Source organism: Helianthus annuus, chromosome 17 (genome assembly GCF_002127325.2).
Source record: "Helianthus annuus cultivar XRQ/B chromosome 17, HanXRQr2.0-SUNRISE, whole genome shotgun sequence".
In the NCBI taxonomy this organism is placed as follows: domain Eukaryota; kingdom Viridiplantae; phylum Streptophyta; class Magnoliopsida; order Asterales; family Asteraceae; genus Helianthus; species Helianthus annuus.
Window position 1 is genome coordinate 128,085,742 of NC_035449.2, and position 12,341 is coordinate 128,098,082.

Genomic DNA, 12,341 nt, shown 5'->3' on the forward strand with positions numbered 1-12,341 from the left:
TTAAAACAAGGCAGAAATTGCTGAGCTAGGGGTGAAACCCTAACCTTGGCAGTTATTCCAACTTTATTTTATCTCGCCAAGGCAATTGACGGACTCCAACGACCTGAACTCACGAGTATGACCTAGAATGCGCATGCATAATGCCCAAGAATCGAGGCAGAAACATGTCCCCTAGAGTCGAAAGTGACGACAAGTCAACTGTGAATAGTTAAATTGCCAGGGTTAGTCAAAGTCTAGTAGCCGCAGACAATCCATTTTCCGATTTAAGTGTTGCTTCGTTGATTTTATATGATTTACCTGTTTACGTGTTTTAAGATTCGTTGATTACTCCATTTGTTATCAATCCGCGTGACTTTGTTGCTATCCTATCTCGATCCAAACCCCTGTGGATGTGATCTAAACGAAACCAGTGTGCTATGCTACGCTATACGACTAAATTAGACGATACAATGTGATGCTATCCGATATACAAAACGAACGACACTCGACTTGTGGTTATAGGTTTCTGTTTTCTGACTACCTCTGTGATACAACTTCGTACGTGTTTAGGAAATTAAGTGCTCTATTTGCTTAATTGCTTATGTGCCCTAATTGCTTCTGTGCTTATGTGCCCTAATTGCTTCTGTGCTTATGTGCCTCTATGATTATGTGCTTATGTGATTATATGTGTTACGTGACGAGAGATGCGACGTGATTCTAAGCTTTAGAGATCTAAGAACGTGTGAGACTCGAATTCGTTGTGTTGAGCCTGTGACGATGTCTATTGCAGACCATGTCGTCATCTGGACAACCTAGATCACGCTCGCGTCTTACCCGCCAGGAGAAAAGAGATCGACGTCTGGCTGCTATCATCTCTAAGACCGTGGCGAAAGCCGTCAGTGATGTGTTCGAGAACGCAAGCAAATCATCTGAGGAATCCCGAACCCTCACGCCCAAAGACTCCAACAAAGCTACTTTTAGCTTCAAACAATTCAAGGCATGTGGGCCAAAAGAGTTTACCGGGGAAGATGGCCCTACGGCTCTGTTTCATTGGTTTGACTCGATAGAAGTCACCCTTCGTCAAAGCGGATGCCCAGATCACCTCCGTACTCTCAATGCTACCAGTGTCTTCCAGTCGCGAGCTTTGGACTGGTGGACCGCAGAAAGGAACAAGCGCGGGAACGACGCTGCATACGAGCTGACGTGGAAGGAATTGAAAGCGATCATGATGGACGAGTTCTGTCCTCCCCACGAACGCCAAAAGTTGGAGGATGAGTTCTGGAGTATCAAGCAAAAGGAGGGAGACAATGCGGGTCTCACCGCCCGTTTCAAGCAATTGAGTATCATATGTCCCGACCAGGTCAAGACTTCTGACATGACCATCAAGAAATACATCCGTGCTCTTCCGGATTGTGTCGCAGATTTTGTTCACGCCGCCAAACCCGCAACGATCGAGGAAACCTACCTACTCGCTGCCGAGATTAATGACAAGCGAGTTAAGGCTGGTGTCTGGGATAAGCCATCCAAGTCGTTGCATCAAGTTACTACCGCATCAACCGACAACACCACCACTCAAGCCTCCAAGTCTTCGAGAAGAAGAAAGAAGAACAAAAGTTGCGCTGCCGCAACCACTGCTGCTCCACTACAGTCTGTACCAGCCCAGCAGCAACAGCCACAGCGTTCAGCGCCAGTGATCAATGCGCCGCCAGCGAAGCGTGCGTACACCGGCCCCCACCCACTCTGTGCTACATGTTCCTATCATCACCCGGTGGGTGTGGCCTGCCGATTCTGTGCCCACTGCAACGTTTACGGGCATTTCACTGCGAGTTGCCGCTATGGTCCCCGTCAAGCTCAAGCCCAAGTCAATGCCAACCAAGCTCTACTCCCTGCTCCTCAAGCTCAACAAGCCGCTCAGGCCCCAACAACCAATGTTCGGACCTGCTTTGCATGTGGTGACCCTAACCACTTCGCAAACCGGTGCCCGAACAGGGTGGTGAAACAAGAAGCTCAACAACCCCAGCAACAACAACAACAGCCTCAACAGCAAGCAGCTCACGCCAGAACCTTCAACATCAATGCACGTCAGGCTCAAGCTGACAACAACGTGGTCAATGGTACGTTCCTTGTGAATGGTATATATGCATCATGTTTGTTTGATACTGGAGCCGATAACTGCTTTGTGTCCTTTGAATTCGAGAAACTTCTTAGACGTAAGCGCTTTTACCTTTCGTCGTCCTTCGAAGTAGAAGTCGCTACCGGAAGAACCATTGCTGTCAATTCTGTGCTCCGTGATTGTACTCTTGAGCTCAACAATCATATATTCCCGATTAATCTCATTCCAATGCAGCTCGGAAGTTTCGACGTCATAGTAGGCATGGACTTTCTTCGCGAAAACCATGCTGAAGTTGTGTGCTTCGATAAAATGATTCGATTTGTGTTAGCTAGTGGTGATATTCTATGTGTTTATGGTGAAACTACTGCAAAAGATCTCAAGCTCATGTCCTGTCTTCAAGCTCGCAAATATCTCCGCAAGGAATATCGAGCCTTCTTGGCCAACATTGTTGTAGCAGAGACGGACAAGAAAAAGAAAGTTGAAGTCAAGGATGTTCCTGTTGTCCGAGAATTTCCTCAGGTGTTCCCTGATGATCTTCCTGGATTACCTCCTAGTCGTGATATCGACTTTCGAATCGACCTTATTCCAGGAGCCAACCCAGTGGCCAAAGCTCCGTATCGACTCGCTCCATCTGAGATGCGAGAACTCTCAAACCAACTCCAAGAGTTACTTGAAAAAGGCTTCATTCGCCCGAGCACTTCTCCATGGGGCGCACCAGTCCTTTTCGTCAAAAAGAAGGACGGGTCGTTCCGAATGTGCATCGATTACCGGGAATTGAACAAGCTGACCATCAAGAACCGATACCCCTTACCAAGAATCAACGATCTGTTTGACCAACTACAAGGTGCTCAATGTTTCTCCAAGATTGATCTACGTTCAGGCTACCATCAGTTGCGGATTCAAGAGGAAGACATACCCAAAACCGCTTTTCGAACCCGATACGGCCACTACGAATTTGTTGTCATGCCTTTTGGTTTGACCAACGCACCCGCGGTCTTCATGGATCTGATGAATCGCGTGTGTAAACCGTTCTTAGACCGATTCGTCATTGTATTTATCGACGATGTCCTGATCTATTCCAGATCGAGGGCCGAACATGCGCAGCATTTGCGATTGGTTCTCGAGTTGCTTCAGGGAAACCAACTCTACGCCAAATTCTCCAAGTGTGAGTTCTGGTTGGAGGAGGTTCAATTTCTGGGTCACATTGTGAATAGTCGGGGTATACACGTTGATCCTGCAAAGATTGAGGCAGTCAAGGGATGGGTTACGCCAAAGAATCCGTCAGAAGTTCGCTCTTTTCTCGGATTAGCTGGTTACTATCGGCGATTCATCGAAGGATTCTCAAAGATTGCTGTACCACTTACCTCCCTTACTCATAAAGACGAGCCTTTTGTGTGGGGAACCGCGCAGGAGACTGCTTTCCAAACCCTCAAACACATGCTGTGCCATGCACCAGTTCTTACACTGCCGGACGGAAGCGATGACTTCGTTGTCTATTGTGATGCTTCAAACCTTGGACTTGGCTGTGTTCTCATGCAACGAGACAAGGTTATAGCTTACGCATCTCGACAGCTCAAAATCCACGAGAAGAACTATACAACCCATGACCTCGAGCTAGGCGCAGTTGTCTTTGCCTTAAAGATTTGGCGACACTACCTGTATGGTACAAAGTGTACGATCTTCACCGATCACAAGAGCCTACAACATATCTTTAACCAGAGAGAACTCAATATGCGTCAACGCCGATGGGTAGAACTTCTCAACGATTACGACTGTGAGATCCGTTATCACCCAGGCAAGGCGAATGTAGTTGCAGACGCCCTCAGCAGAAAGAATTACGTGATAGGTGTTCAAAACATCCAGGCTCAGTATAACCTCGAAGCTCTCATCCGCGAAGCACAACACGCTTGCTTTAACGAGCGTACGTTGAAGAAAGAACGAATCTATCACGATGGAACTCAGCTCGTGAGCAAAGCCAACGGGATATTCTATTATCTGGACCGAATCTGGGTTCCGAGGAGGACAGATTTGCGAAAGATCATCATGAACGAAGCCCACAAATCCCGATATTCCATTCATCCCGGTGCGGACAAAATGTACCAGGACCTTCGCTACAAGTATTGGTGGCCTGGGATGAAAAGGGATATTGCCTTATATGTTGGTAGTTGTTTAACTTGTGCAAGAGTCAAGGCTGAACACAAAAGACCCTCAGGCTTACTCGAACAACCGCCGATACCCGTATGGAAGTGGGAAAGTATAGCTATGGATTTCATAACTAAGCTTCCGACCACGCCATCAGGTCACGACAGTATTTGGGTTATAGTCGACCGTCTAACCAAATCAGCCCACTTTTTGCCAATACGAGAAGACTACAAGGTGGCCAAGCTAGCCCAAATCTACACCGACGAGATCATTAAGAATCATGGTACGCCTCGAGACATCATTTCTGATCGCGATGCTCGGTTTACATCGAGATTGTGGGAAACTTTTCAAGCAGCTCTTGGTACGACGCTGAATTTGAGTACCGCATTCCACCCGCAAACCGACGGGCAGACGGAAAGAACGATTCGTACTATTGAAGACATGCTCCGTGCGTGTGTTATCGATTTTGGTGGTAGTTGGAGCAAACACCTACCGTTAGTCGAATTTTCGTACAATAATAGCTATCACTCCAGCATCGAAATGGCACCTTTCGAAGCCTTGTATGGTAGGAGATGTCGCTCGCCTATTGTATGGCACGAGGTCGGTCATTCACAATTGACTGGGCCCGAGATTCTGCAAGAAACGACTGACAAGATCCACCAAATAAGGGAAAATTTGGTAAAGGCCCGGGACAGACAAAAGATGTACGCCGATAAACGACGCAGGCCCCGCGAATTTGCAGTTGGCGACTACGTGCTCCTAAAGGTATCACCTTGGAAGGGAGTAGTCCGATTCGGCAAAAGAGGGAAACTTGCGCCTCGATTTGTTGGACCTTTTAAGATTCTGGAAAGAATCGGTAAAGTTGCCTACAAACTCGAATTACCGGAGGAACTCAGCAATGTCCACCCGACTTTCCATATTTCAAACCTTCGAAAATGCGTAGCCGACCACGACGCAATAATACCACTCGACGATCTTCAGGTCAACGAGACGCTACACTTCGTGGAAAAGCCTGTCGAAATCATGGACCGACAGACCAAGCAACTCAGACGCTCTCGCATTCCTATTGTAAAAGTACGATGGGAAGGCAAACGAGGCGCGGAGTTCACTTGGGAACTCGAAAGTGACATGAAGGCCAAGTACCCGCAGTTGTTCAGATAGATCTGAAGCATCAAATTGGTAAAATCACACGGCGATGTACGGTTCTCGGCCTAATTTCGGGACGAAATTCCCTAAAGGAGGGGAGACTGTAACACCCCGTGTTTTCCAAAAGTCAAGTCAAAGTCAAGAGTTGACTGTTATTAGAATTAAAGATTAATAAAGATTAATTTCATTTTAGTTTCATTTTGATTTTCTTATTATTTGGAGTAAGTGTTGTATAATCAAACTAATCGACCGATAATCAATGACCGACTGTGAATGATAGGAAGTAACAATGCAATAAAGCTAGTCAATCAATAATCAAGCTAATCAGATCAATCATCGAACTCAAGTGTGGATAATTTTAATGCTTTTATACGTGTGTGTGTGCCTTACGTGTTACTTGTGCATGTTTACTTTTTATGTTAAAGTGTGTGGTGAAACAACCAAATCAATCAAGACTCAAAGGTGAATCAAACTCAATGGAAATCGAACCCGAAATGGTTGTAAGGATGCTTGTATGTTAGATATAGTAGTTGAGACTAAAAGTAATTTGATTAGGAATTCTATCATTCTTAAATCATCGTTCATCGAACTCGAAATATCACAAATCGTCGCGAAACACTCAAAACTAGGCAAGCCGTTCGAACAGGGCAACCTGATCGAGCAGGCTAGCCGATCGAACAGGGCAACCTGATCGAACAGGCTAGCCGATCGAACAGGACTGTTCGATCGGACAGCTGCTCGATCAGGGATGCTGTTCGATCAGCTGAACCTTTCCTCTTTTGGAAGCCTATAAATAGGGCTGTCCTTGTCAAACTTTCCACTTTTGGAAAAGCTCTGACCGACCAGCCTCTTCTTCTCACTAAATCTCAGATTTCTCTCAAACCGGTAAGTATTTCGCTCTAATCCTTGTACATTTTTGCTCATTAATCGATTCTCCATCTTTCTATCTTTCAAAATCTGAATTTCATCCATGAAATCACCAAGATCTAGGTGTTCTTGAGTGATGACATCATGGTGTTCTTGGTGTTCATCAAGAACTTCATGTTCTTGACTTCATTCAACCATGAATAAGCTAGATCTAACCGATTTTCCACATAAATAACCTAAAATCTTCCAAAGATCTTAACATTTCACGGTGGAAAAGGATTGGAAGATTGGTTTTCATCTATCTTTCAACTCTTTTACACTCAAAAAGGTGAAAACGAGACTTGAACCGATTTACAAATCAATCTAAACAAACACATGGTTCAAGATTCGGGTTCTACCGAGAGATATACCGATTTCGGGTTAAACGTTAAACTTGGGTTCCAAACCGTCTCTGACCGAGTTTGGGTGATTCCTGCTCGAGTCAGTAGACTAAGTAGGGACTTCAGCTTTGTGGTTCAACTCGTAGTCAAAATATCTCTAAAACATCAACAATTAACGAGAATAACCAAGTGTTAAGTGAAAGGTTAACTGAATCGAGAAGCTGGCCGAACGGCTAGGCTGTTCGATCGAACAGCCCAACCGAACGACTATGCCAGCCGATCGACTAGGCTAACCGATCGACTAGCACTTAGTCCCACAAACTCATGAAGTGTAGTATTGACGAGGTACTGTTCGATCGACTACGCCACTCGATTGTAATCATTACTGCTCGAATCATGAGATACTAGACTTCAAAACACTTAGACTCTTCGAAACATTGGAATGTCACCCGATCGAACATGCCAACCGATCGAGTGACATATTTGAAAAACAATGAAGTGCTAGCCGATCGGTTGGGCTAACCGATCGAACAGCCGTTCGATCGACCAACTTGAAAGGTAGTACAAACCATCACACACAAACACATCCTTCACATCAAGGAAGAAACAATCCACTTGAAGAAACCAGCCGATCGAGCCAGCCGGCCGATCGAATGGATGTTCGAACGGACTTTCAAACCAATCGAACAGCCCACTCGATCGAACTGCTGTCCGATCGAATGGCCTACTCGATCCAAGTACATTGTTTACTTTTTCCGCGTTACTCATCGTTGTGTTATCGAACTATTCAGGCTAACCTATTCTCTGTGCTCCCTTCAATCCACAATCAATCACTGTGAGTATACTCGATCCCTTTTTGCTTTCAGCACTTTTGGGTGTTACATACGTAATCTATCAAATTCACAAACAACACAAACTATTTGAACGCTAACCTACTTGCATGTATTACTTGTCTAAATGATTGCTGTTTATTATGTTTACACGTGGAGTGCTATCTACCTGCTTTAGCAACGTAGTACTATAGTTTGGACTCAGCACCCGTTCACACGGGGGTTGCTAAGGACAATTACTTGCATGGATTACGGTGGTAATCATGTATTGCGAACTGTCTCGGACAGTCAACCCGAAGTCGTTGGTATCGATGGTCCCATGTCGATAATTTACATGCATCGTTTTCCCTTGTGTACGTGCTTGGTTATGCGTAAACTATTCGAACTCTATATGCTATATCAAACTTGTGTACTCACCTTTACATTATATGTATTGACTTTTATTTTAACGTATGTGACAGGTGTTTAAGCTACTAGCGTGCTAGGGAAGCGAGGCAATAATAAGCTTCTAGGAGCCTGTGACCTTAGGACAGTGTCCACGTACCTGTTCCAGGGCCATAATTATCTGTAGATCTTGTACTGGAACCTGTAGTCAGTAAGATTTACGGATAGCCGTCTAGAAGTCTTAAAACAATATTTAAATTCGGTCTGTAATAATTAAGAATTTGAGTTGTCGGAACAGTTCCCATATTGTTTAGTTGATTTCTATGATAACTTGTTATTATTTGGGACACGGTATGGGACGTGTTATATAACTGAATTGTATGATAGTTGTTGTGGAAACTTCTGAACAATCTGTTTCGCTCAGTGCCGCGCCCCGATGATTCCGCCATCGGTTGGGGTGTGACAGGTGCGCAATTCACACACTAGTTTCGTGCCTTCGTGTAATCATCGCCTTATGCCCGAGAAATGGGTTTCAGTTTCGTGCACATTTCTAAAACTTCCCCAAGACCACATCATTGTCTTTCGTTTAATAATTTCCCTCCCAAGGAGACCCCTTCCTTTTTCTTTTGACATCGGCACTTATACATATTAGTAATGTGTACGTGGGGTTAATTTGCCTATTTGCACCTTTGCCCGCCTTAGCGTTCATCCCATTCTGTATTCACGGATCATCCTCTTCAAGATCTTAAGCTTACCTTGCACATAACACACTATTAGTTTCTTTCAAATACATAATCTAATACATACTTACACATTTTCGTTCCATTTCTACCTTTAGATCTTGATCGAGCCATGGATTGTACGGGTTCCTTATCACAAGAGCACACAGGTTTGAGTTCAAGTACTTATACTCTCGTACTTAATTCTCTCAAACCAGGGCTCTGATACCAACTTGTTACGCCCAAATTACACATTCCAAAATGTAATATTATCATACTATTATTTAACAAAATTCGGGCATGACCCGTTCGTAATAAGAACAATTCCCTGGAAGACTAACGCATAATAACTTAAAATACGACGCAGCGGAAAACAAGAGCCCAAAAATTTCGTTCTTTAATAGACATATCAAACACATGAAAGTTCAAATGCAAAATGCCATATATTCATTAAAACGGATTTATAACGTTTTATAACATTAATACTTCAAAACCTATATGAGTTACACTATGTGACCATTCTACCCCGTACAATCCTTGCTCTCAACTCGAACTAAGTCCGCTTCACTTCAATAAAAGTAGAGAAAACCCAAGCGATACATGTGGACACCACGTACAACCAAACCATTAGTTATTAACATACCATTCAACATTAAACTATATAATAAAATTTCGTAGAGCATTCTATAAAGTAGTCGTGGAATTGTCCAAGCGCTTTCTTAAATACTCTTATCCAAATCCAGCTCCATTTCTTCATGAAGCCAACGATCCCATACCTACATTACATTCCAACTCAACGCACATCATTAGTATCCATAAATACTCGAACCCTTTGATACGTTCATGCATATGTCTTAAGCATTGAACATTCATTCACACATACATTCACACCTACGTACTTATTATCATACATACATACATATATATATATACACTTATATATATATGTGCGTACTTTCATTCATGCCAATGTTCCTTCCTTCGCACAATCAATTAATCATGAATATATACACAAGCTTCTTTTACATGTAGGTTTATGCCGGAATGTCACATTCAAAACTTTACATAGTATAGACAATCTACGATTCAACCCACGTGGCCTTTGAATTCCTATACACATATACTTATAAAATTTCCTACACTAAAACGAAACAATCCGTTCATTCATTGACCGACAACCGAATCATATAAAACTTGTACCTAATGGTCCGGGAAATGTTCCCCTTACATAATGACTAAAATTCTTACCCAAGGTCTTAACCATAACGAATTTCATTTCATTACGCAACATATGCACATAAAATTCGACCCGTTTAAACCCACCAATTTACTTTCGGCTTAAATACAACCTTCTTCAATAATGAGGCATTATTGGCTTTGTACTTCTGATTATTACATGTTCTTTCATGATGTTTCGTAAACATAAGTATTAAAATCTATTAAACCTACTAAAAAGTGAATCGAAATTCACTTACCTCGAGTACTCCAATAAGTGTATTTGTCATCTTGCCTTATCTTGACCCGTTATCCTCCTATGCTTGACCTCTCCTTGACACGTTCCTATTATCTCATTCCATTACATCCATTCAATAGTTAGTATACATAATCATACGCATCACTAATCACACTTCTATTCACGTGTCAATCGCTTAACGAGTTCAACATGTATCATAATACTACAATGCTAATCAATCTAACAATTTATCATTCCATCATCACAACAGTCATACATGAGCTTCTAGCATGCATAATTATGTATTTACATCATGTTCGTTATTCTTTCAAAATTCCATACTTAGAATGATAACCTTTTCTAAGTTAGGCAACTTGCTTCATATGTTAAACATTTCATACCATTCTACTATTTTCTATCAACAACCCGTTTCGACCCGTTGGTGCAATTATATGCATAAACTAGTTGGTAAGTGTTTTAGACACTTAAAACAATCAAATAACTTACTAATAATTTATTAAAATCAGTAGTTCATGATTCATACAAGTGTGCATAACAATACAACTATTTTTACTAAATGTTTATACTAAAATTTGTGCAGCAACTTTCTGCGCAGCAGCTGTTCACGGCACATTTTAACCCATTTATCTTCTGATTCAGTTCTTCATGTTCAAATATGATATGATCTACACTCAGAGATCTTTCTAAGCATATAAAGATCGTAACAATCGGACATTCCTATGATTTTATATGATTTTTACAAAATCAGCACAGAAGCTGAAATGCTTCCAAACAGCTTGCTGTCAAAACGAATTTACTAACTTTTCATGCTGTTTTGACCCACTAAATCTCATAACCAGCCTCTTATGACCAAATATGAAATGTAATATGCGAAACAACCTTTTCAACGATATATCATATGCCTTAAACCGAGCTACGGTTGATTTTATACGAATTTTTCAAAACAGGTGCGCAACAATAATTACTTCTAATCAGCTTTGTAAATCTTTGGAATTATGAACTAAATCTCGACTTTAAATCATCAATTCATGTTCACAATTTATGCTAAGCATCATAAACTTGTTAAAGACCATATGATACAATAATTCTCACAAATTCTTACATAGAACATGAACCACATTGAAACTACACATGCGTGAATGTATGTGTGCATTAGCTAATGATTCAAGCATTTCATCAAACGCTTGGTGTGCATACAACATTATAAACACATTGTACAAGCTCTTAATACATGAATTCAACCAATTCACATAATCATCTTCAACCAACATACATTCATACTTCAACTTCACATAAATTTCACTAACATAAAATTATTAGATTCCACCATACAACTAGCACAAATGGGTTTCACTATTATTCTTCATTATTACATTCTATATTTTTTTCCCATCCATCATTATACATAATTCATCTAAAATCGTCACTTAGGCATTTCATCATACACTTGGTGGGCGTACCGTTAATTAAGCATAGTGTACAAGTATTTATAGCATAACTCTTCTTATTCACCTTCTAATCTAACAAGAATCAATCAAGTTCATAGCTTTCTTCCATCCTACACCATCTTAACTAATTTTTCTATCTCTATTCAAGATCATAGCATACATGCAAAACATTGGGTTTATGATTTCTTCACAACAATTGGGTAATATACTTAAATCATTCAATCAATCAGAAATCAAGCAAAGATTTCGAACCATTATGAAACCCTAACCCTCTATTACATATAATTTCCACATAATTTCATGATTGGGTGTAAACCCACTTCCTACAATTCATTCAAAATAGAAAATTCGACTTACCGCTTGTTGTACAAGCTTAGATGATTGAGGTTTCGAGTTCATGCATTAGTTTGGGCTCCTAATCTCTTTCAATTCTTGAGAATTTCATGAAGTTAGGGTTTGTCTTCTCCCCCCTTTGCTCTGATCGATCCACGCCATCACACCAGGGTGTGTGTTTTTTTTTTATTCTTTTCTTTTATTTATTAAACTTTCAACCTTTTAACAAGTTTAGTCCTCCTATTTACTTAGATATTTTATTTGTCATATAACCTTCCTTCTAATCAAGTTACTAACATATACATACTTAACTAGGTAAAATAATACATGACTAGACATCTTAAGTAACATAATTAATTTGCATAATTTTGGGGCGTTACAAGTCTACCCCCCTTAAAAGAGGTTTCGTCCCCGAAACCTTTCTCATTCAAACTAGACCAGTCTACTCTTACCTCTTTCAAGTTGTTCATCCACTATACTTACTACAACCTAAACGCATTTGGGATCTTGGCAAATGTTTAATTCA

General features: G+C 41.4%; 1 long non-coding RNA gene across 1 annotated transcript; it reads right to left on the reverse strand.

The window, feature by feature from the left end:
- Nucleotides 1-9,863: 9,863 nt before the first annotated feature.
- Nucleotides 9,864-11,993, reverse strand: LOC110923215. Its single transcript, XR_002583849.2, has 2 exons — nucleotides 11,840-11,993; nucleotides 9,864-10,120 (listed from the first exon to the last, which is right to left on the reverse strand). It is a non-coding gene; the product is annotated as an uncharacterized LOC110923215 (long non-coding RNA).
- Nucleotides 11,994-12,341: the final 348 nt, after the last annotated feature.